Source organism: Berghia stephanieae, chromosome 6 (assembly GCF_034508935.2).
Source record: "Berghia stephanieae isolate SIO BIC M18660-M18661 chromosome 6, UCSD_Bste_1.3, whole genome shotgun sequence".
Classification (NCBI taxonomy): Eukaryota; Metazoa; Mollusca; class Gastropoda; order Nudibranchia; family Aeolidiidae; genus Berghia; species Berghia stephanieae.
Window position 1 is genome coordinate 63865376 of NC_088365.1, and position 27467 is coordinate 63892842.

Sequence of the window (27467 nt, forward strand, 5' to 3'; positions counted from 1 at the left end):
TGATAGAGCTATCATCATAATTTTATTCAGGTCAAACAACTGGAATCAACAGAAATAATCATGGATAAAAAAAACATGACAAATTCAAGTATCATTTTAACGTACAAGACTACATATCTGAGATACTCGACACAACCAATAAACAAATTCATGTGGCATATTATAGTAAGCATAACATTTAATACGAGGAAAAAACCGCAAAGTACCACGCATGAGACAATGTATATACAGTACATCTCAATAATGACATTCTTGAGACCAGAAAAAAAAAGTCACTACAGAGAATTGCCAACCAAAATTGGCATTTGAAGGAGTAAAGTACTCGACAATGGACTGTCATATCCAGCCATAGTAGGCTAAATTGTTTTTTATTTTAGGGATTTACGGCACACATCAGCACCAGTAAAAAGGAAGAAAATTGGACAGTAAAAATATTCTAGATGTACAATTAAAAAGACTAAAGGAAAAAGTAAGACATAGGGGAAATCGCTGAAATCGGGAACAGATGTAGATTCCAAGAGCACACTATCAGTGTAATTATTTTGAGAACACCTGAAAGTCTCACCCAGACACCAGCACAGTCCCTACTAAGAGGAATACACTCAAATGTTTACAAATCATATGTTAAAAATATTTTTAAAATATCAAAGTTTATTCAATCTTAGGCTTTCGCCAATAAATCACACAATTCGAGTTTGAGGACAATATACACAAAAGTGGAAAAAAAAAAGGTAAATGGAACCAAAAAATAAACTGATACCATTAATAACCACAAAAAAAAACAAAACAAAAATAAAATAATACAGGACATAACAGAGAGATGATTTACAATGAAAAAAAATATCATCTCCCAAAACTGTAACTATACATTCGACTGTTTCCCACCCAGCCAAGGACTAGTTTTGTTTTTAATGTTTTTATGGGGCTTACAACACATTTAGGTCATTTCCCACCCAGTCATCCATCTACTGCGGAGCCACAGGAGTGCTCATTGAGAAAGGTACGACACTGCAAAAACAGCGGAACATTTTGAAGAAAATCCCAAAAGATTATCATCACTGATCAAAATACGAAGAAATATTTAAAAAATAAACATGTTCTCACAGTCATCTCTACAAGGACATTTACATTTAACACTCCCCCTCCCTCCACAAAACTGTCCTAACATTCTAATCTTCAGCATGGGGTTTATACATTCTTCACATAAGCATTGAAGATAAGTGAATTTACATAAGACTTAAAAAGTTTTTCGGCTGCTCAAGAAAAAAAAAAAAGAAAAAAAAAAGAAAAAATACTATACAAACCCCTAAGAATTTTCTAAACCTATTTTGCAGCCCGATAAGCCTTGTCTTTTCTTGGCACTAAACTTTACTCCACACTGTTTTAACCTAAAAAAGAATTACAGAATTTTCTTCACAACACAACACAATCAGTGGAAATTTCCTTATTTTAGTTTGTAAAGCTTTCACACATTGCTCTTGTGGACACCATAATGTCTCAGGAAGCATTTATTCATCACCGTGATTGCAACTTGTACTATAATCCATAGACATTGAAGGTTGCATTATTGCAAAGTGGCTTCAACTGCTCAACACTGTTGACTGTTATAAGGACAGCCAGCAAACCTTTGGTAGACAGTGAGGATATATAAGCTATCCTGAGTGCATTAAGCTCAGTTGCCTGTTGACGATGAGTTGCCCTAATAAGATGCTTTCCATTAAGAAATTTCTAATCTGATCCTAATAGTTTTTTGTTTTGTTTTGTTTGTTTTTGAGGGTTTTACGGCGCTTGCAACACATTAATTTTTTGTTTGTTTGTTGCTTTAGGTCTCTTCCAACACAATTGAGGTTATATGAGAGACCGCTGAAACAAAAAAACAAGCAATCTAACAAAAATAGTACAAATGTAAATCAAAATCATAACCTAAAGATATCATAAGCTAAATTATAAATAACCAAGAACAAACAGGCAGAAGATTTACAGAAAAAAAAATATCCCCTGTCAAAAATACAATCACAAACCAAAGAAGCAGGATAGGCTAGTAAAGAGAAGAAGAAGAAACGACATCACTATCGGATCGTACACCCATGCGAACATCATAGGTATATGATTCAAGGGTGATGCTCCCATCCAACCACCCGCCAACACATTAAGGTCATATCAGCGCCAGTAAAAAGGGAAAAAATGGGATAGTAAAAAGTTCTAGAATTACAATTAAAGCATCCAAGAATAAGGCAGACAAAGGGGAAATGGTTCAAAAGGGAACAGATGTAGATTCCAAGAGCACACTATCAGTGTACTTAAATTGAGATCACCTAAAAGTCTCATCCAGACACAAGCACAGGTCCCCACTAAGAGGAACACACTCAAATGTTTACAAATACATATATAATACATAAATAAAACATAATAGAGTGCATAACAGAGAGATGATTTACAAGGAAAAAAAATATCATCTCCCAAAACTAACTATACATTTGACTGTTTCCCTCCCAGCCAAGGTATCCGGCCAGGACCAGGACAAAACCAAGTAATCTCACTCCAAGACAAAGACAGAAAGCATGTTAGAAAACAGACATAGGGGGATAGAAGACATAGTATGTACCTCCCTGCCCGCTATGGGAGGTCAGGATCCCCACCCGGTAATAGTTTTTTAAAACGATGGACAGCAGATGACCAGATGTAAGAGCGGAACTCTTCCTTTCCTCTTTCTTGTGATGACAGGTCAGCTCTCCTCTCCTGTTGTGAAATTCAACGTGGATTCCTTCCATCATCCGTGTAGTCACAGGTCCTTTCTTCTAGTTCTCAACAAACCTTAGCTGGAAAAAAAAAAAAAAAAGATAGAGAAAAGATAATCACAATCTTCAACTATATTTATATATATATATATATTTAAAAAAAGAAGGAAGAAAGAAGAAAAAGAAAAGTCAGAAAAATAATATCCGAGTTAACACGCTATGTGGAAAAATAAATATAAAAGACATCTTATTACACCGAAAGGAGGCTGCATTTATTATTTTCCGCAACGGAATGCGATTTATGCGCCCAAATTTCAGACAATCACACTCACTGTGGAATAGAACACTTACTCTGGCGAACATTCAACTCAGTCATAGTCATTCACAGTATCAGATTTATCAAACTTTCACACCTACCGCCTACAGACTATCCCAAACGTACACTTTCTCTCAGAATCATCAAAGGCCTAGTTTTCCTTTACTACTCCAAAAAAAAAAAAAAAAAAAAAAAAAAAAAAAAATTAGGCATCACCGAAGTTATTGTAGTAAAGGAAAACTAGTCCTTTGAGTCTTTAGTCGAAGGAAACGATCCATGATGGAAGTTGGAAGTGACTAGGTATGACTTTAGACTTTAGATGTAAGTATGAGCAATGATGTCACCAAGATTTTGAAAGATCGTCGTTGGTAGAGAGCAGCTTCCCTTGGTGTTTAGAGTCTAGGCTCAGGCAAAGCTGCAACATTCCTCAATTTCATACCTTTTTTTTCGTTATTTTGTTTTCGATGCTTCTTTTTTACAAAAATTTGCCTAATTTTACCAATTTGGGGAAATTTGCCAAAATCTGCAGATCGCCCTGATATTTAAGGCCGCAGATAATGTAGATGACAGATTTGCTTACTGCAGGCTTCAAAGAGTATGCGTGAAAATTTTGATATGAAGTCAGGAAAGTTTTTCATCCACTGAATTGGGAAACTGCTATATAGGAAAATTATTTCGGTGGTACACAAGAATACATCATCTTAGAACCAACCTCGACTATTATCAGACCTGCCAACCTTCCCAGGAAGAAAAGTATTCTATGTCCCTAGAAAGTGTATTTTTTAAAGCAAAAAAGTGTATTTTGTCCGCACATATGGAAAAAAAAGTACACGGTATACAAAAATTTATATAAAAGCTTACACCAAACCAGGCCTGTAAATGGTTGGTGAAAAAGTTGTCGGAACTTTTTGAACACACGAAAATGGACACAACAGGACAAAAATATGGATTAATTAAAAAACACAACACAGATATGATACGTCAATTGACTAGTCAAATCATGTCACTTTCCCCTACTTTCAACTTATTTATAATGAGCAGGCCTGTAAATGGTTGGTGAAAAAATTGTCAGAACTTTTTGAACACGTGAAAATAGACACAACAGGACAAAAATATGGACACAACACAGACATGACACTGACACGGCAATTGACCAGTCAAATCATGTCACTTTCCCCTACTTATTTATAACGAAGTCCTTATTTTATGGTACCAAAAAAAAAAATCCCAATTATTTGAGGGCCAAGGTCTGAGTTAGTACTGAGAAATAAGAACCGGAGATACGCATGTGTGTCGGTAGCAAAATAGAGAGAAACCTTCCGGTTCGGTTCGACACACTTTTGTGTGTGCGTTATTTACTTACTAGGTGTGTGTGTGTGTGTGAAGAGGAATCGCGCGAACTTTGCGACCTCTCTCTCGCTGGCTGTGGCACAGTAGGCAGGCAGTGAATACATCCACGGCTAGCGGAGCATGTAGGTGACACGATAATATTATAGCTTTTGTTTTCTCTTGTCTTTTAAAGTCGGCATTTGAAACGGAATAAAATATTTTTTCGAGGAACGAAATAAAAGTCTTTTATTTTCTTTTTTATTGGTTCTGTTCTTTGACGTTTACAAATGTTATTTTTACTATTCATTTTTAAAAATAATATATTAGCACTTATAGAGAAAATCGTACTGTCGGAAATCCGACAATAGACGGAAGATTTACAGGCCCGAATGAGGTCCTTATTTTGTGGTACCAAAAAAAAAAATCCCAATTCTGAGTTTGTAAAATGAAAGGAAGAACAATTCCTACCCCTTTGAAGGATGTGTATCTAGTGCGTATCTTCGCTCCTGTTTGTGTTAAAAGTTTACGCTCATTCTTTCGTTTATTTGGATCAATTCTTATAGAAGAAGAAGAAGAAGAAGAAGAAGAAGAAGAAGAAGAAGAAGAAGAAGAAGAAGAAGAAGAAGAAGAAAAAGAACACGAAGAAGAGGAGGCGGTGCGGTTGTGTGAGAGCTTTCGCAGAAGAATAGATATTTCTAAGAAAAATAATTATGTCGCATTATTATTTTTCGGTCTCACATCCAGACGGAACCAATAAATCATAGGGAAAAAAAAAAAAAGACACGGAGAAATGCATGTGTGTCGGTAGCAAAATAGAAAGAAACCTTCCGGTCCGAGAAGCTCCAACACACTTCTGTGCGTGCATTATTTACTGACTAGGTGTGTGTTTGATGACTCGCACGAACTTCGCAACCCTCTTTCGCTGGCTGTGCCACAGTAGCCAGGCAGTGACTACATCCACGTCTAGGTGACATGATAATATTATAGCTAACTGATAGACGGCCTAGTTTTGTTTTGTCTGATGCGAAAAATTAATATATTTTTTTTTAAGTCGCCATTTGAAACGGAATAAAATCTGAATTTCTCGAGGAATGAAATAAGTCTTTTTATTTTCTTCTTTATTGGTTCTATTCTTTGACGTTACGAATTTTATTTTTACTATTAACTTTTAAAAATAATATATTAGCACAAATCGTACTGTCGGAAATCCGACAATAGTCGGAAGATTTACAGGCTTGCACCAAACCAAAATAAAAATAAACTCTGCCTCTGACCTTCATCATTCAAGCAATCTCTGGCGATCGATTTATCGAGAAACCAAAAAGTAATGACCATTTTAAATTAGTATAAGGCTCAGAAATTGCAATATCAAAGGAATTTGCTATCGAAACACTCAAAGAAATAACCAAATGACCCTTAACATGTTGGTAGTATTGGTGCTAGTGTCAGTGGAAGAAATGGTGGTTGTTGTAGCGATGGTGCTCTAGTGGTGGTGGTGGTGATGATGAAGCTGTGGTGGGGGTGGTGGTAAAAGTGATGTTGTGGTGGTTGTGGCAGTGACAATGCTGTGATGGCGGTTGTAGAAGTGGTGATGGTAAGGGATGATGATGTACTAAATGAAGTTTAAGCTTTTTAGCAATACAGTTTGTAATTGAAGGCTTCATAGTCAAAGATGTTTTTTTTTTGTTTGTTGCTTTAGGTCTCTTCCAACACAATTGAGGTTATATGAGAGACCGCTGAAACAAAAAAACAAGCAATCTAACAAAAATAGTACAAATGTAAATCAAAATCATAACCTAAGGATATCATAAGCTAAACTATAAATAACCAAGAAAAAACAGGCAGAAGATTTACAGAAAAAAAAATATCCCCTGTCAAAAATACAATCACAAACCAAAGAAGCAGTATAGACTAGTAAAGAGAAGAAGAAACGACATCACTATCGGATCGTACACCCATGCGAACATCATAGGTATATGATTCAAGGGTGATGCTCCCATCCAACCACCAGCTAGTCAAAGATGTTAGTTCAATTAAATTTTCACTTAGAATATTCTATTTAATAAGTGGCAAAAACTTAAATGTCAGACTATTTAAAGTATAAAATAAGCTGATACAGTAGAACATGAAAGTAACGTACTCGGAAATAGCGAGTAAAATCTAAATCCCCGTTTTTTTCCCCTTATTTGAGTCAATAAAATTAGCGTGAAAGTAGCGAGTATGAAAAAGAGGTCAACTCGGAAATAACGAGCATTTCCTGCCCCAGCCTAGGACTGCGAACGAAGTAAAGCAAAACACGAGACAATGGCAATTTAAATATTTTTAGCCTAGCCTCTTTTCTTTTATTTTTCGTTACGAGTAATATTGCATAGTAGCCTAGTCTGTAGTAGTACATAATAGGCGAAACAAATTTGGGTGGGGGTTGGGTTTGTGTGCGTGTGTGTGTATTGGGGGTGGGGGTCAATTATTCACCCAATGTGGTGCCACGCGACGCGCGAGGTAAGCACATGTCAACATGCCTCACTTCGCAGCATCGGTCAGCGAGTAGCATCGTTAACGAATGACACGATCAGCGAGAGAGGGGAGTGTGGAACCATTATTTCAATGGGTCAGTGATTGAGTGATGCGCTTGCTTACCTCATCAAACATGCCGAGTGCATACAAACACTCGCGCGCACACGCACACACTTCTATGTTCTTGTTTTTTTTTCTAGTCATGATTTTACTTGGAAAAAAAAAGAAAAAAAAAAGAAATTAAAAAAAAAACAAAAAAAAAACAAACAACAAAAAACCAAGCATTCTGCCACTTCTGTGAAGAAATTGAAATAGGGGCGACGGCTTTTACTCGAATTACACACTGAGGGGAATAACCAGCAACATTATAACCTTTCCTGGCAACTCGGGAATAGCGAGAACTCGGAAATAGCGAGTAATCAGGAGTGGACCCGTCGAACTCGCTATTTCCTAGTTCTACTGTATATATGCATAATTCTATGCAAATCCTCAAAAAATGTATGAGAAAAATATTGGTGAAAACCGGCATCATATAAGCAACTGAAATGATAACTATAATACTAAATGTGATGCATCATTCATTCAGAAACACGGAAGTTGGTGTACGACATGTGTGTATCAATGCATTAAATGTATCAACATAATTCACATCACATATCTTTAAAAAGATCGTACTATATCCCTTGGAATCGTATCTGCATAATTGGGTCAAAAAATCGCACTAAAATACGCTAAATCGTACTGGTTGGCAGGTCTGTATTATCCCAGCAAACACCAGACTTAAACCTGAAACTCAAATGTCAACATTTTGCTAAACCAGAAAAGAGGAAGTGCAAACTTTTAATTGACCATATGCATTTGGTTAATTTGACCTACACCATTTGTTTTCATTTTGCCTTTAAAGGTTTCTAAAATGCCTGTTATATGCAAGTCGTTTAAGGTTGGGTGAGAAGAGAGGCGCTGGGAGAGATGAGAAGCGACAGTGATTAGATAGCGGATTCATAGATAAAGACGGCAAGTGCTGAGTATGTAACCAGCAATGCTATGGGCTGGCTTTGTTTTCATATTATAGAACACATTATGCCACCTGTTACTGTTATGCCGCATTTAACCATCACACATGCTTTGTAAAATATACTCAACACAGAAATCTAGAACAACTAGGCCCGGTCCCACGGTTGAGATTTCCCTGCTGCACTGCATAACAGATTATTTACAAGAAGAAAAAAAAAATCATCTCCCAAAACGACAGTTATACATTTGACTCTACCAGACATGCCAAATTGAAAACTTCAAATTTAGTAATTTTTATGTCAATTTTTTAGTAATTTGACAAGGAAATTCGTAATTTCTGAAATTGTGTATGAACAACCACAATATTATTATTATCATCATTTTAGTAGTAGTTATTATTATTATTATAACAGTAGTATAGTAGTAGTAGTTGTTGTTCTTCTTCTCATTATTATTATTAATATTATCATAAAGTATTACTAAGAATTAAAAATTTGTAATTTTCCATAAAACTTATTATTCGGCCATGAAATTTGTCTAAAATTCGTAAGATTCAGCATGTATGCTCTACTGACCAAGATCAGGAAAGAATGAAGTAATCTCATTTCAAGACTAAGATAGAAAGCAAGCTTGAAAAAGATAAATAGTGATAGAGGACAGAGCCATCCACTATGAGAAATAAAAAACTGCATCCAGGACTTCCACTATGAACCAAGGAGATTTCTGGTATTGCAAGGTGGCAGGGTCATTTGTGAAACTGGAAACAATGAACCGAAGAACATTTTTTCTCTCTTCATGATAGGTGCTAGAATTTTAGAGTTACTTAAACCACAAAAAAAAGATGCAACACAAACCAGAGGCACCCATTTCCCATTTTTTAAAAAGGAGAGAGAGAGAGAGAGAGCGAAGTATCAAAAGCATTCAAACATGCTTTCTCTCTTTTTTGAATTGTTCACCATGCTTTGCTTTCATTTGTACCTTTTCCTCAGGAGGTAGTTCCTCTCTGTATTTTCTCAAATTCTCTCTCCTGGATCTGGTAAGCTTCAGCTTTTACAGGGTCAGACATGAGCTTAGTCCAATATTAACCATTTGCCTCCTTGGTAAGTGACTGGACGGAAGACTGCAATCAACCTCACCACAATTCAATTTCATACGGACTGTCCATCTGGGGAGGTCTGAAAAAGTTAAAACAATTATTCTCTCCTCTAATCATAATCAAAATTGTATAAAACATAACACACAGACACAGAGAGAGAGAGAGAGAGAGAGAGAGAGAGAGAGAGAGAGAGAGAGAGAGAGAGAGAGAGAATGCCTAGACGATATCTTCATGTCTTAGTCTTATGATGTTGTGGCAGAAGGGCATAATTTAAAAAATCTTAAATTAATTAATCGTAAATAACAAAAAAAGAAAAGAAAGACAAGTAATAATAATATGAACATGCTCCAATTACTGTCGTATACATTGACGTTGGTAAATAATTATCCGATGATTTCTGGTTGATTTGTCAGATGACTAAGAAATTATAGATCTAGATAATTCTGTGTACCACTGGAACAAACTGAGTGACACTTTACGATGAATAATCATGTTTTAAAACTATGCCAAGTTGTTAATTACTTTGTAAAATGTATTAGCAGAATTAAAAACCTCATGGCTGAAAAATGTATGAGACTGGTAGTACTAACTAACAGAACTGAAATCCCCTGCTCTTTTGGTCTCCGAAAGTCAATTTTCAAATATATAGACCTGTAAATGAGCTCTATAAAAATTGACTGAAACTCTTCGACAAACTGAAGATTCAATTATTTTTTTAAAAATAAGGGCATCATTGGAGAGGAGAGTGATAAATACAATACATTAAAATAGTGGGTGTTATTTCTTACTGGAAGTATGACTGCCATAATTTGATGTAGAAGGAATGCTAAATAAGCATGTCATTCATATAGGTAAAGATGACTTCATCAAAGTCATATTCCTGCCTCTGGAATTTTTTTTGACATAGTCAGAAAAATAATCACCATTATCATCTTTAACTTCTAGCCATGACCAATTGAATTTATTCCTCACACTCACATCTTTAACTTTATCGATGCTCGACAAGTCTGAATTGCGATCCACGAACAGCTCAGCCATTGTGAGAACATTAGAATAATGTAGCAATGATCAAACTTGATTTTCAATCAGTAAATGACAGAGAAACAAAAACTTAAATAAATATGACTTCTGGCCAATACACTGAATTATTAAGTGGAAGTGAATTATCAAGAAGAAACTTCGGCAGGCGTAGCGGAAAAATTCAAAGAATCGAAATGAAGGTAAATCGCCACAAAACAGCAAGCTCGCTTGGGCTTGAGCAAAACAATGGCAGAAAACGTCCTGATTTGCACGGGAATTAATTAGGCTACTTACCATTGTTCCTTATAATCAGGTACTCAATCAGTGAAGAAACGGTCAACCAGTTTGTTTACAACGTGAGGCAATCGGAATGTGCTTGTAGCAATCTATCCTAATCTAACTTTCGATTTAAAGGTGTCTCCATCATCTACTAGAGATGTTACTTCCGGCATTCGCATTTTATTTTTTTTTATAATTTTAAACCCCAGCTTGTAATTGTGGTCAATTTTGGCTTAGACGAAACAGTGAAATTTATCGCTCGGCGGCTCAGTTAAAATTGGCTACCGTTGGGATCACGACAGGTTGGAAAGTGAAAAAATAATTTAACGAAGGCTGTGTGAAATTTCACTGGAATGTGTTCAGTCACGCCAATTCTAAAAAGCGCCGCTTAGCCTTGGCAATAAATCCATCGTTAATATTAACGGCTCCCATGAGCTATGCGTAGCGTTATGGAACACTCCTAATTACTTTACGGTCATTCGACGACGATTTGTGAATTCTTTCTTTCTTCACTTCTTTCTTTCCTTTTTTTAAATATTTGAATTTGACAAATTGACTGATTTCAGTTAATTGACTGAGAATTTACAGGTCTAAATATATCCATGGCTTAGCACAATATCGTCCACTATGGGAGGTCGAAATAAATAAATTTTAAAAACCTACCCAGAGACAGCCTGTCAATAGCTCCCAAGCCAACAAGCATCTTAAAACAAGATGTAGGACTGGATATGACATAAGGTGCTCATATAATTTTTTTTATTCGACATAAACAATGCCAGTTTGCCAAAGTAGCCTACTCACTTCATAGCTCCGTACTTGAAAGGGAATGATCTATAGCCACTGAAAGACATCTTTGCCAAATGGTCAGAGTATTTCTTCTTCAAAAAGCTTGAAATGGCACCTTACACTGCTGAAAAAGTAAAAAACAAAAACACAACATCAAGTGAAGGAAAGATCCAAGATTGTGGTATCCCTGTAAGTAGACACTTCCCCTGCTCTTGGTTGCCATATCATGGAGGTCGATTTGACTATCAAATAGAGGAAGATAAAAAATTGAAAATAACACATAACATACAGGCCTGTAAATGGTTGGTGAAAAAGTTGTCAGAACTCTTCGTTCCTGTTTGTTTGTGTTCAATGTTTACGCTAATTCATTTGTTTATTTGGATTAATTCTCATAAAAGAAGAAGAAGAAGAAGAAGAAGAAGAAGAAGAAGAAGAAGAAGAAGAAGAAGAAGAAGAAGAAGAAGAAGAAGAAGAAGAAGAAGAGAGGTCTCGAAGAAGAATATATATTTAGAAGAAAAATAATTATTTCGTATTATTTCATTTCCGTCCCACATCCGGACTGAACCAATAAAATATAGAGAAAAAGATATGAGAACTGGAGAAAGGCATGTGTGTCAGTAGCAAAATAGAGAGAAACCTTCCGGTCTGACTCGACACACTTCTGTGCGTGCGTTATTTACTGACTAGGTGTGTGTTTGATGACTCGCGTTAACTTCCTTCGCGACAAAGATAATCTGTGCTTCGTGACACTCTCTTGCAGTAGCCAGGCAGTGAATACATCCACGTCTAGTGGAGTGTGTAGGTGACATGATAATATTATAGCTAACCGATAGACGTTTTGTTTTGTCTTTGATGCGACAAATAAAGTTGTTTTTTTTTTTATATGTCGACATTTGAAACGGAATAAAAATATTAGCACTTATAGAGCAAAATAGTACTTTCGGAAATCCGACAATAGACGGAAGATTTACAGGCCTGAACATAATATGAAGCTAATGTTACATGATTGAAGACATAAGAAACATAATTTGCCATAACTTTTATCCATATTTCACTGAAACAATTGCAAATAATACTCCTCTATGGTTTAACATGTTTGAGCCAAAATGTAAAAGAGTCCACTCCGCTTAATCTCACGCTCCGCTTATACGCCACACATACCGGTAAAAAATGTTTCACACTCTCTCTCTATATATATATATAATTGCTCTGTTTACGCTGATTCCTTCGTTTATTTGGATTAATTAGTATAGAAGAAGAGGAGGAGGTGGTGAGGTCGTGTGAGAGCATTTGAAGAAGAATATATATTTCGAAGAAAAATAATTATTTCGCATTATAATTTTTCCATTTCACATCCAGACTGAACCAATAAATCACAGGGAAAAAGAAATAAGACACGGAGAAATGCATGTGTGTCAGTAGCAAAATAGAGAGAAACCTTCCGCAGGCCTGTCAATGGGTGGTGAAAAAATTGTCTGAACTTTTCGAGGATACGAAAATAGACCAACTAAACCAAAAAAGTGGATTAACAACACAACCCAGATATGACACAAATGCCATTCCTGGTGCCTCAATTTTCCTCACATAGCAAGAGAAGAAATCGCCGTTGGTGTCTTGTTCATCAAGCCACGACCATTTAAATGTATTCTTAACACATTTTTCTAAGGTAAGTAAGTCCGATCTGCGATCTAAAAATACTTCAGGCATAATGAATAGGAAGAATAATTTAATTAATAAATAACTGAAAAACTACGGTCGTGCGAGAATAGAGGAAAAGAAGATCGGTCGTATGCCAAACGAGTGAAAACTTCCGATATAAGTATTCATTCGAAGAAAAATATCTATTTCGCATTCATATTTTTCTGGTTCACTTTCAACCGGATAGAGATAATGGAATGAACTGAAAAAAAGAAGAATGGAATGAGGTGTGTGTGTCAGTAGCAAAATAGAAAGAAACGGCCTGGTCCCCAACACACTATGTGCAGACCTGCCAACCTTCTCACCAGCAAACCTGGGACCTGTGAGGCCAAAAACTGGGATTTTACAGGCAAAACTGGGATTTTAATTTTCAAACCGAAAAAAACTACCTTTTACAGCAAAATACATAATTCATACTCACCAAAATACGAAGAATCCTATGTACATATTTACAAGCTGCATCACAGATGCAACATTATTTCTGCAGGGAATCAGAGGTAGCACTCCTGATCTTTTTCAAGAGTGTATCCTCCAAGCCGACAGAGAAACACTTCCAGTCTTGAGCAAGCAGTTGAGTTTTCATCACCATCAATGATGAGAGAGTCTCTGTTGACATTGCTGACCTAAACTCAGTATGGTTTTTGCGAACCATTGAAAAAATTCGCTCACTGTCTGCATTTGAGTGGGGGATTGAAAGTACAGCCTCAGCCAATTTACATAGTAATGGAAATTTCTGCTCCCTGTCCATGGTCTCTAGCTGGCTGATACCATGCCACTGTCTGTCTCTGTTACATCCTCATCAAACTTTGTTATCCTGAATTTTGCAAATTCGCACAACAATTGATCTGTGTGTTCTGGAGGCACGATTCCAAACTTATCATTTAAAAATGAAACACTAGCCTCAGGAATTTTTGATTTTTCTCTAATGTTTTAGCAACTGAGCATGCTTCAAAACGTCGTCGTCTAAAGGAAATTTAGAGACAATGTATTTTAAAGAAGAGCTATAGAAATTTCTGACATCTTTAAGAAACTCATCTTCATCCGACTTATCTATATTCTTCTCTGCCTTAAGAGTACACAAATAAGCCCTAGCATCACTGCCAATTTTCAGTTCCTCCCTCGGTACTTGATTTTTTCGAAGCCAGTGCTCAATCTGAAAAATGTTTGACTCACTTTCAATTGCTGATGTCTTCACAAATCGAATTAATAGCTCTGTGAACAGGTCATGAAGACATTGCATCATTACATGGATTTGAGGAGAGTCCTGTTGAAAAGCAAGGTTGCATGATGTGAACAGTGGCAAGGCATCCCGCAGAAAGAGGCAATAGAGGCGAGAAGTTGGACTGGTGAAAAATCTATTAACTCTTCTGATCCTGTCATTTTTACTGCTTTTTTGTTGTGAATCGCTCAATGCATTAAATTCTGCAGTAAAGTAAAGTTTAAGCGGTTGCCATTGTTCAATTAGGCGAGTAACACAGGTATGCAGTGAGAGCCAACGGGTCGCTCCGTGCTTTAAAATCTTATGCAGATTAACACCACAGTCGATCTGAAATCTCCTGAATTCCTTTTGTCTCTTGGTGCTTTTATCTAAGAATTAATATATGTCAATCAAAGTACCTTCAATGTCTTTCCGTAATTCTTTACTTCCAGCTTTGGCTGCAAGGTGAAGTAGATGGCATGCACAACCATTCACATATACTCCTGGTTGAAGATCCTTGATGAACTTCACAACACCTTTATGAACACCCATCATCACTGAAGCATTGTCACTGCAGAATGAAATAACATTCTTCCAAGGAATAGAGAATTTTGTTAGAACCTTATTAAGCATCAGAAAAATATTCTCCCCAGTTGAATTCCCATTACATTCCACAACACTGAGCAATTGAGTCACGACAGCTCCTTTGACTCTGTCATAGAATCTCACAACAACAGGGTAGATCTGTGAAGACCCTCCATCATGGCTTCCATCTGTCGCAAGACTGAATGGCTGTGTCTGTAGAGTAGTGACGAGGTTGGCAGAGTAATGCTGAGCTAAAGATTTTGTCAGTGCAGTAGCTTTTGTCCGTGCACAAGTGAACGACTGGGCAATTTTGGAATCAGGGAACATAGTTTTAAACAATGGACCTGCGTGGTCAGAAATGGCTAACGGCATATTGTGTTCAATAAGAAAAAAAACAAAAAGAAGCTCTGCACGTGTGACCTGCTTTTTAAACAAATCTTCCTCGGAGTTTCTTGAAAAGAATGATGAAATAGGAGCTGACTTTGTAGATGATGCAGCTTCTGTATGTTTCTTGGTTGAAACATGGTTGGTCACATCATTTCTTCCTCCATGTGAAATGAGAAAGTCCGTTTTGCATGCCGTGCAATGCGCATGATGTTCACTCTTTTTCGACGAAATGATCGATGGATTTTCCATAGTGAAATCACTCCTGAATTTACACATGTTCTTTGGTTTTTTAGCTGGAGGTGCCATGATAGTTAAATATAAATAGAAATTGAAGCCACAAAAAAATAAAGAGAACTTAAATATAAATCCACAATCGAAAATGAGTAGTGATAATGCCGAAATGGAACTGAAGTGAAATGGCGAAGTCAAGACAAGAAAATGAGACTCAATTCACTTCTGGCGCTATTTATATTCTGCTCCGAAGACAGTCGAGCAGTTCAAAATATAGTATCAAAATGGAATAATCGATATCGCGAGAATCAATATTCGCATAAGATTTATTAACAAAAATTGTACCGATACGGTATCGATTCCGTTATCAATAATCGATAAATTTGTAAATGCTTGTTGATTCGGAAAATAAAAAATTCGTTAAAAAAATATTTTATCAAGTACCGATACCCATCCATAAATCGGGACTTTAAAACCATACACGGGACAGCGGGATTTGACCTTAAAAACGGGATGATCCCGGTTTTACCGGGACCATTGGCAGGTCTGAAATAGACCAACTAAACCAAAAAAGTGGATTAACAACACAACCCAGATATGACACAAATGCCATTCCTGGTGCCTCAATTTTCCTCACATAGCAAGAGAAGAAATCGCCGTTGGTGTCTTGTTCATCAAGCCACGACCATTTAAATTTATTCTTAACACATTTTTCTAAGGTAAGTAAGTCCGATCTGCGATCTAAAAATACTTCAGGCATAATGAATAGGAAGAATAATTTAATTAATAAATAACTGAAAAACTACGGTCGTGCGAGAATAGAGGAAAAGAAGATCGGTCGTATGCCAAACGAGTAAAAACTTCCGATATAAGTATTCATTCGAAGAAAAATATCTATTTCGCATTCATATTTTTCTGGTTCACTTTCAACCGGATAGAGATAATGAACTGAACTGAAAAAAAGAAGAATGGAATGAGGTGTGTGTGTCAGTAGCAAAATAGAAAGAAACGGCCTGGTCCCCAACACACTATGTGCGTTAGTTGATTACTGACTACGAATTGTGATCGACGATTCGCGAATGCGAGCGACCGACACTAGATAGTTACATGCAGGTAGACACACAAGTCTGTGGGCAGACAGTAGACAGTGAACAAGTACACGTCCGGGTAGTGTGGAGGTGGTGATAATTATTGACAAGATGGAATGCTGTCTGGTTTGTTTTGTCTTTGACGAGATAAGTATAGACCTGTAAATGAGCTCTATAAAAATTGACTGATACTCTTCGGATCGTATCAGAAAATCCAAAGAATCGAGATGAATAGTAAACAGCAAGCTCATTTGAGCAAAACAATGGCAGAAAACTAATTTACGTGGGAATTAATTAGGCTACTTACAACTGTTTCTCATAATCAAGTACCCACATCAGTGAAGAAACGGTCAACCAGTTTGTTTACAACGCGAGGCAATCGAGATGAGCTTGTAGCAATAAAACTTTCGATTTGAAGGTGTCTTCATAACGCACTTCCGGCTTTTGCATTAAACTTTTAGGCTCTACCATGTATATGTGGTCAATTTTGACTTAGACGAAACAGTGAAATTTAACTCTTCGTATCGTATCAGAAAAATCCAAAGAATCGAGATGAATAGTAAACAGCAAGCTCATTTGAGCAAAACAATGGCAGAAAACTAATTTACGTGGGAATTAATTAGGCTACTTACAAATGTTTCTCATAATTAAGTACCCAAATCAGTGAAGAAACGGTCAATCAGTTTGTGTACAACGTGAGGCAATCGAGATGAGCTTGTAGCAATCATAAAACTTTCGATTTGAAGGTGTCTTCATAACGCACTTCCGGCTTTCGCATTAAACTTTCTCATACTTTTAGGCTCTACGAAGTAAATGTGGTCAACTTTGGCTTAGACAAAACAGTGAAATTTATCGCTTGGCGGCTCAGTTAAAATTGGCTACCATTGGGAACATGACAGGGTTGGAAAGTGAAAAGATAATTTCACAAAGGCTGTGTGAAAATACACTGGGTGTGTTCAGACACGGCAATTCTAAGAAGCCTTGGCAATATATCCATTGTAAATATAAATGCCCTTGAGCAATGCGTCGCACTGTGGAACATTCCTAACTACTTCACGTCATTTGACTACGATTCATGAATTCTTTCTTTCTTTCCTTTTAAAAAATATTTGAATTTGACGAATTGACTGAGAATTTACAGGACTAAATGTTTTTAATACTCTCCTCGAGACACAAAATAAAACATTTTTCTTTTATTTTTAGTTGGTTCTGTCTTTTGATGTTGCGAATATATATATATATATATTTTTAAATGTCAGAATTTATAGAGCAAAATCGTACTGTCGGAATTCCGACATTTGTTGGAAGATTTATAGGCCTGATTCCGGTCCGAGAAGCTCCAACACACTTCTGTGCGTGCATTATTTACTGACTAGGTCTGTGTTTGACGACTAGCGCGAACTTCCCAACCGTCTCTCGCAGGTTGTGGCACAGTAGCCAGGCAGTGAATACATCCACGTCTAGAGGAGCGTGTAGGTGACACGATAATATTATAGCTAACTGATAGAAAGCCTAGTTTTGTTTTGTGTTTGATGCGACAAAGAACAATTTTTTTCCTAAAGTCTAAAGTCAGCATTTGAAAGGGAATAAAATCAGATTTTTTCGAGGAACGAAATAAAAGTCATTTAATTTCTTGTTGTATCGGTTCTGTTCTTTGACGTTACGAATTATATTTTTACTATTAATTGTATTTTAAAATATACTTATAGAGCAAAATCGTACTGTCAGAAATCCGACAAAAGTCGGAAGATTTACAGGCCTGACTTAAGTCTAAAAGAGAATAATACTCTCATAACTGCGGTAACATAAGAATCATTTCATTTACCAAATCTGTGGGATCTGAAAACTTCACTCAGGTTACAATAAAAATTGCTTCCAAATGCAGTCTGTCATCCATGTTGAATACACATCACCGGTTTACCAGGACTTTGTCGCAGTTGCGGACTGTGAGAATTAACAGACCATATATAGATTGACCACTGTGCCAATTGACGCCACCTTTAAGAAAAAATAAAAAAGCAGCAAATGTCATAACAATAGTAAATAATTCATTTAAAAAAAATTAAAACTTACACTCGCTCTGTGTGTAATTTTTAAAAATCAAACAATAAGATTTAACCCATTAAAGGCGAGATTCAATCTTACTAACACCAGATCTTAGTCTTAACTCACTAAATCCTAGCCCTCTACTCTCCCAAGAGATTTTTCATACTTTTCAGACACATATTTGAAACTCCGCTCTTTTAAACAATTATCCACATTCCAAAATATGGAATGTTTCCAAATGCACATAGAAATAAGGAAAGTTAATAAAATATCTATAAAAACAAAATTAATCAACAATAAATCAGTTGTTACTACATATACACAATATGCGTCGACTTCGAATTGGGTGTCATGGCCGAATGGTTTAGTCGTCTGCCCTGGAAGTTTTACCAGAATCGGCGTTGTGGGTTCAAATCCTGGTTCCGCCACTTTTTAAAAAATTCCGTCTTCTTTTTACAGAACGTTGAAAGGGATAAATGTCCCATCCATCCTCACCCAACCTTTTTTTTTATTTAAAAACTCTATCTTGGTTCCTTTCTAGTTTCTAGCAAATTGTCAAATTCGTCCCCACTCCGATCTGAAAAAGTGTCTAAAAAGAATAATTAAAAAGTAAACAAACAGAAATATTCAGAGAGCGACCAAATGGTCAGACAGAGGAGAAAAAACAAAAAATTTTTTAAAAAATAAAAACAATTTTAAGAAATTCATGCTCAGAAACGGAACAAAAGGCCAAAAGGGAGAAAAGAATAGACTCGCTCAAAAAAAAAAAAAAAAAAAAGGGGGGGGGGGGGGGGGGGGGGGAACGGGACATTTATCCCTTGCAACGTCCGGTAAAAAGGTGTCTGGGGATAAAGAATTTTCAATGGGAATAATGACAGCCTTTAATTCTTTAATGAATACTGGGGATGTAGGAGCTTTCCGAAAATAATTTTCCTATTGACCTAAACGTCTGTTGTACATTAATATTTGTTTAAGATTTATCTAGGCATGAATAAAATTCTGGATGTGAATCGGTTTTCTTTTTTTTACTTTTTATTTTTAAGTCTATCGTAACCCTATTTTTGCAATGACAAAAAAACAAACAAACCGAACTATCAAAGCAGCTCTCACTGGCTGAAAATGTTATTGCGATACCAAGCATTGTGCCAAGAATGGTGCTATAAGTTTCTGTGGTAACCAGTCACTTCATAAAACTAAAACAAATTAGCACTGGCACCAGTGTCAGTGACCAGTACCTTATCACTATCACCATCCATCATAATTTGGAATCTGGAAAAGGAATGAACTGTTTTAGTAGCATGAATCATATCAGTGTTCTATGCAAAACTAACTATTTTCTACTTAAAATATCAAGACTATCTAAATCTAATACTATGTGTTGAAATATGACACTATCCAACATCACGCCAATCCAAACATCTCCAACTCCAAACCCCACTCGTCGTAACCAAATGAAAATGAATGTCACACATTCCCACCGTTCAGTCCGCCACAGTGAAAGCAAGTGACATTTTTCAAAGACCCATCAACCCTTGGATGACTTAAAGAAAGAGCAACAACAATATAAATAATATATCATATTAACCTCAGCGGCAGTACAAGAAAAATTATGCCAGGGTTGTGAGATTATTTTTATAGAACATGCCACACTAGTTATGGGAAAAAAGATAAAATATTATAAATATCGCTTTTTTTCTGCAAAAATGCATATAATAAAAGAAAAAAATCCTCATTGTTTGTCACGCGGTCGTAATAATTTGACCTTGGCTGACCATATAATAATACTGTATAATTATCTGTCATTTAGGTAAAATTAAGTGATTTAGCAAAACACTCCCAAAATACCAAATATCAAACCCAGTTAAAACTAATATTTTTTATTGCCAAACTGGTAATTCTGCATTGACGCATGCGCACTTTAACCCGCCAAAAAAAGTTGTCTCACTTGTGCCTCGCTGAGGTGCCTCCCACAGCTGGCTTTTTGCCCCACTATAGCTCACCTATGTTGGAAAAAGCTCACATTCTCTCTCCGTACTCAGGTGTAAAACGTGGCGCTCAGAAATTTTCCCCATGATTGCAATGACTTTCATAAATTAACTATTGTGACAACAATGTCTATTTGACAGACAAAAGTAATAATAATATATTAATAATAATTAGAAAAAAAATGATAGAATGATAATAATAAGAAGACCAATAATATATAAAAAAATAAATAAATAAGCTTTAAAATATAAAGGAAAATATTTTTTAAATAATAAAATAGGAAAAAAAATAGTATTGAAAAAATAAGGTTCCCCGTTGGGCTTTGAACCCAAGAACTTCCAATTAAGAGTCAAGCAGCTCAACAACTATGCTCCTCTCAGCATACTAGGCTTTCGTGTCATTAAGATTCCATCCAACAAGGAGCTCACACGACATTCTTCTGTCTATTATTTGTTTAGACAATTTCTATGCGGATGAAGGGTTTACATATTCAAATTGTTCATTGTTCTGATCATTTAATCCCTAGCCTAAGCATTTTAATGAGTCCCTGCCTTCAGACAACCATTTAGCCCTACTACCACCATGCTGATAAATTCACACGACAGAAGTCGTTGAGAGTGGCTAATTCTCAAAATGCGCATGCGCGACTCGGGTGTCGAATAACTCTGTTAATATTAAATACGTAATGTTAATATTACTTAATACCCTGGGGATAATCACACCCTCTTAATGGGCTTGACGAACCTGTAGTGCTGAGTCGAGTTTGAAACGATCAAATCGAGCGGGTTTTCGATCGAGACCTCTAAAATCGAGCGGGTTTCGAGTCAGTGACGTCATCGAGCAGTGATTCGTTTGAAAAAAAAAACACGAGCAACTCGTTTGCCACAGGAAACTTCACATACCCCTCCCTCTCTTATATCTGTGGCTGGCTTGACTGCAGCTGGTTATGATGGGGGCTGCCAGATGGCCAAGTTCAAAATTGGTTACTAAGAAACACTTTTCTATTATTATTCATTTTTTTTAAAAATCTTTAATTTTAAAAAAATGAAAAGATAAGTTTATCCAACTGTAGTCGATTGTTTTGTCAATCAAAACCAATGAGTTTTTCAAGGAGTCAGAATGCTTGTGGTGTTTGGCTATTTGGGGTCTATTTGACCACTTGGGCAAGAAGAAATCTGGCTGTCTGGCAGCCTTGATTATGATCGTTCGTCGCATCACACACACACACACACACCATCAAACAGTTGTTGATGGTGAAGGGTTTAGACCCCCCCCCCCTCCCACCACCATCATCCCGCTGTCACCTTAACATTTCATATTTATGTCGCGCCAAAAGTTGTCGGCCGCCCCCACCTCCCATAATTTGTCACTGGTCGTCATCGCCTCTTGTGTGTGCGGGAAAGGTCGTGCCTTTCATTTCATTATTTGAAAAATAAATGAACAAGAATGGTGTGTTTTTATTAGGTAGGTAGATAATAATAATAATATTTAGCAGGTTCCACACCCAGACACACACGGATTGCTCGGACACGATGATAACGATGCCGACAATGGATGACGATGATGAGGATGATTATCGTGTTTCTGTTTAAAAAATGAAATACTTTAGCAGGTTCCACCCCCACCCCCCACACGGATAGACCGGACCCGAAGATGATGATTGTGGTATTGCTGGCTGTTACGGCTGTGATGAGGATGATGATGATGATGATGATGGCGCAGATGGTGATTATTTGTTCGGTCGCTCAGTGGTACGGTGTCTCTTGTCACAAAATCAAGCCTTGTCAATGGCCGGATGAGTGACAGTGATTGTTGAAAATTGTGATCCAGACGTTAAGTCCGTGTGTAAGGCACTTGACTCAGGTGTGAATGTATTCTTATCTTATAAGCAATGACGGGTATTGTAAAGAGCTTTAATACAAAAAGACTCCAAACAGCGATCGGTACCTACTGTACGAAATGGATGTATGCAGACCTGCCACTTAACGAAAAAGGAAATCAGTATGACATTGTAAAAAAATCAGTATCTGGGGAAAAAAATCAGTATGAGACGTAAAATTATCCAATGGTTGGGCTACTCAACTAATTCTGACAATTTGACACTTGTCACTCAAACTAACCAAAGCGTCACACCCCCCCCCCCCCCCCTATTTTTCCCCAACACCCAAAATGGCACGCACAACGCCAATCTGGCAATTGGACTACTAACTTATTTAAAGATGGTGGCACTTGGTAACGAGTCAGAAGCCAGGGACCGCGGTAGTTTACCAGTACAGCTCGCTGTCGCTTCACAAAGGAAATGAAAACTAAATAACGCACCGTGTGTGTTTTCTATCTGTGTGAGGGCATCACAAAGAGGCTCGCTACGTCATGTGATCTATCGAGGTATCGCGGGACGGGTCAAAGTTCACGAGACTTGAAAATTTTAACGTGCAACGTAAAAGAGAGGGGTGGAGGGCTGTGGGCCCTTGGTCACTTGGTGAAATCGGTACGATCGGCATGCAGATTGGGAAATCGGTACGATCGGCAAGTAAATCGGGAAATCGGTAAATACGAAAAAAAGGTCTTGCAAATCGGTATGATACCGATTAATCGGTATGAACGGCAGGTCTGTGTATGGTCGATATGGCGTGCCGGAGGAATAAATTAAATTAAATATTGTGAAGTTCATTGAGCATGGTAAATCCTTGGAAATGCGCTTTGAACTAATACACCTGCTAGACAACTCCGATTCCAATATAAACGACTGATTAATGTTCCATATATAAACTATAGTTAGCTGAAAATCTTTCTTTGTCGGGACTCCAAAAGTATGGAACGAATTAGACAAAGAAATCAAAGGGTCTTTTAGGAGCACTGATTGATTTTAGATTGATTATTATATTGAAATGTGTTGATATTTATTTTATCCATTATTATTAGGGTGGTGGTGGTGGTGGTGATGATGATCCCGCTGATATGATGGTGATGATAAATAAATTAAACATAATTCCCTTTATTCATCCCATAGGGGAGATTCGTCTTTCGGGTCTATTCTAAGGGAAGACTGGAATAACCCAAGCGACAGCCGCCGTGCAGCGTCGCAAATTTAGTTAGGGCAAGGTGACTTGCTCAAGACCACTCAGCGGCGGGTGATCGAACTCGGTACCTTTCGGGTGCCAACCAAAGACCGTACCGCTGCCCCTGATGATGATGATGATGGGAACTAACAAAGAATACACAGGCATCTAAAATTGAAACATTCCATATTCAAAGCTAATGTTTTACTTTAAAAAATTGAGCTTTACAATATCCACTAAATGTGATCAAAGCGCTTTGTAAAGGGGTCCCTGGTCAACAGCAACATTTAATACAGAGACGCCAATTTTCAAGTTGACTCACAGGAATTTCAGACACCACTCGGAGGAATATCAATGCCGAAAGAGAAATTTCCGCATACAAAAAAGGGAATTGGGATGATATTTGGTATTGTGTTTAAATATTGTATAGATATAAGTAGATAACTGATTACAACTATATTATGATATATAAACACATTGCCAAATACAACTCCAAAGTTTCCTTACTTCAAATGAAGTAAAGCTCCAAAACCTAATGGTAGTGATTGTAGTAATGGTGGTAGTGAGGATGATGTGGTGTTGGTGGTGGTGGTAGTAGTAGTAGTAGTAGTAGTAGTAATAGTAGTAGTAGTAGTAGTACTAGTAGTAGTAGTAGTAGTAGTAGTGATGATGACGATGTGATAATGGCTGTTGTAGTACTGGTAGTGATGATGATGTGATGGTGGTGGTGGCGGTGGTTGTAGTTGTAGTGATGATGTGGTCTGGGTGATTGCAGTAGTAGTAGTGATGATGTAGTGGTGGTGGTTGTAGTAGTAATGATGATGTGGTTGTTGTAGTAGTAATGGCAATGATAATGATGTGGTGGTGGTGGTTGAAGTAGAAGTGGTAGTGATGATGTGGTGATGGTGGTGGTTGTAGTAGTAGTGGTCGTGATGACAATGTGGTGGTGGTTGTAGTGTGTGCATGTGTCTTTGAGAGAGAGAGAGAGAGAGAGAGAGAGAGAGAGAGAGAGAGAGTGAGAGAGAGAGAGAGAGAGAGAGAGAGAGAGAGAGTACTCAAAGTGAATGTAGTGATAAGTAGAGAAACATGAACTTGAAAAACTAACAAGGCTAAAGTTTGAGGTCAAAGTATATGTGATGAGCTATTATTGGCAAGTATACAGGAAGGTGAACATGAAAATTAATCCAGTGACCGAATTTATTGATTTGTGTGTGTGTGTGCGTGTGTATATGTGTGTTTGTGTGGAGAGAGAGAGATTGAGGTCAAAGTATATGTGATGAGCTATTATTGGCACGTATACAGGAAGGTGAACATGAAAATTAATCCAGTGACAGAATTTATTGATTTGTGTGTGTGTGTGCGTGTGTATATGTGTGTTTGTGTGGAGAGAGAGAGAGAGAGAGAGAGAGAGAGAGAGAGAGAGAGAGAGAGAGAGAGAGAGAGAGAGAGAGAGAGGAGAGAGAGAGAGAGAGAGAGAGAGAGAGAGAGAGAGAGAGAGAGAGAGAGAGAGAGAGAGAGAGAGAGAGAGAGAGAGAGAGAGAGAGAGATATTTGAACTAAATTTGTTTGAAGGGTTTTTTACGGCGCTTGCAACACTGATTGCAGTAGTATTGGTGATTGTAGGGGTGGCGTTGTGGTGGTTGTAATAGTAGTTGCAGGGATGGTGATGCGTTGGTGGTGGTAGAGATGATGATGTAATGGTGGTTGTAGTTGTGGTGGAATGGATGGTGATGTGGTAGTTGTAATATTGGTGTTAGGTGTGGTGATGTTGTTGTTGTAGCAGTAGTGGTGAGGACGGTGATGTGGTGGTGGTTGTAGTAGTGGTGGTAGGGATGGTGATGTGGTGGTAAGGATGGTGATGTGGTGGTAGGGATGGTGATGTGATTGCAGTAGTAGTGGTTGTGATGGTTGTAGTCGTAGTGATGATGATGTAGTGGTGATGGTGGTTGTAGTTGAAGTAGTAGCAGTACTGATGATGATGATGTGGTTTTGGTTGTGGTAGGAGTGGTAGTGATGATGATGTGGTGGTGGTGGTTGTAGTAGTAGTGGAAGTGATGATAGTGTAGTGGTGATGGTTGTAGTAGTAGTAGTGGTAATGAAGATGATGTGGTGGTGGTGGTTGTAGTAGTCGTGATGATAGTGTGGTGGTGTTGGTTGTAGAAGTAAAGGTAGTGATGGTGGTGGTTGTAGTAGTAGTGGTGGTGATGATGATGTGGTGGTGACGGTTGTTGCTGTAGTGGTAATGATGACGTGGTGGTGGTTGTAGCAGTAGTGGTAGTGATGGTTGTAGTATAGTGATGATGATGTGGTGGTGATGGTGGTTGTGGTTGTAGTAGTAGCAGTGGTGATGATGATGATGTGGTGGTGGTGGTTGTATTAGTAGTGACTGGAAGGGGGGGGGGGGGGGGGGTCCTTGGAACAATTTAATCTCACCGGAATTTGACAGAAGTTGCCCATAACCCGGAATTTTTTGCTCCAGACCGGATTTTTTTCCGGTGAAACCGGAGTTTTGGCATCACTGTTTAATATGTAGGACGGGACATGCCGCCTGTTAGGCGATATTACAATTTTTCAGACAAAGACAACGCTGTTAACGGCCAGGTACTCATTTTACACCTGAGTACGGTGAGAGAATGTGAGTAAAGAGCCTTGTCCAAAGACTCAACTATGCACCGAGCGCGAGGCTCGAACCCAGGACTTTCCGATCCCAAAGCGGGTGTCATACCACTAGACCATTATAATGCACGAGACCCATGGTCGACTAGAGTACTACCTATAATTACGTCATGACTAGACCACATAGCCGCACTACTGTAGGAGTGTTCATTGATAGAGGGATGCGTGTGTGTCATAGAAATAGCCTCAGTGTGTGTGTGTGTGTATGTGTGTGAGTGATAGTCAAACTTTAGTAGGTTTAATGAAGTCTTGTCACACACGCGTGATACACCTATACGAATTTCCCTGCCACCCAGACACACTAACATCTGACAAGTAGTGAGGGCTGTGGAAGAACCACAGACTACAGTGTGCAAACGTTGGCGATTGGTATCGGATGGCAAACTGTGATCGTTTGAATTTGAAATGATTCGAAACACTCGTTACCCCTCCGCTCGCTCGGATCCTGATCGTCTCAAGCTCGTCTCACGTGTCAAGATCGTCTCAAGCTCACAACCCGCTTGATCGTTTTACTAACTCGCTCTTCCGGCATTGAGATCGAGCACTGACTCGTGGCTTGGCGCTCGATCGTCGATCGGAGTAAAAGCGATCAAATAACCCAACACTACGAACCTGTCTAAGACAGCTTTATTTTCATACAACCCAACCAATTTTAAGGTAATAGTAATACCGCAAACTCGGGGACCCAAATAATTCTGGGGGTTTGGGAGGGGGAAAACTTTTTTTTTTTAAAGTCTAGTAGTAGGGGTTTTGGGAGGGGAGAGACTTTTTTATTAAAAAAAGTCCCCCCCCCCCCTCCCACAAAAAGATTTTTAAGAAAGTTTCCCCCCTCCCAAAACCCCAAAATTATTTGGGTCCCTGAGTTTGCGGTAGTATCGATTTTAAAACATTGCCACTATGAAAGGTGCGATTGCGGTTTCCTTTTTTTTTTTGCCCCCGACACTTCGACTTTGAACGTGAAAACAAGATTCGGTTCCGCCGACTCAGCGGCTGCCCTTTTTTTAACACTTTTAATTTTAATGGGGAATTCAATCCAATAACATCTCAAAGAACTCAGCTTTTTCCATAGATTAGAGCATTTATTCTTCACTCTTTACTACCGATACACAAATGGAGCTATTCCTTTCGCTACTATGTGATGTGTGGTTATAGTTTGAAAATAGACACTTGTAATTGTAAACAAACTAAAAATCCCATTCACATTGGTTACGGCTACGGCTACGGCGAAAGCAAAAGTATTCCGACTAAAATAATAGTGCCAATCAACTAGAGGATGCATTAAACAAGATATAAACAACAACAACAAAATAATACATCAAGCTCACCATTGTTCAGGAGAACAAACTCTGCCTCCGAGCAGGGGAAATTAATTTTTTCCCCTGACTCGTATTTGATGCCTACTAATGGCGCCATCTTGAGATT

The 27467-nt window shown here is 37.8% G+C and overlaps 1 long non-coding RNA gene across 7 annotated transcripts; it reads right to left on the reverse strand.

The window, feature by feature from the left end:
• Positions 1–27467, reverse strand: LOC144975430 (uncharacterized). Of its 7 annotated transcripts, XR_013645918.1 has the most exons (6): positions 27371–27385; positions 19561–19594; positions 18105–18277; positions 11108–11216; positions 8890–9086; positions 1–2819 (listed from the first exon to the last, which is right to left on the reverse strand). It is a non-coding gene; the product is annotated as an uncharacterized LOC144975430 (long non-coding RNA). The 7 variants fall into 7 exon arrangements; XR_013645914.1 differs by lacking the exon at positions 19561–19594 and having other exon boundaries at positions 27371–27467; XR_013645920.1 differs by lacking the exons at positions 19561–19594; positions 27371–27385 and adding an exon at positions 19911–20262.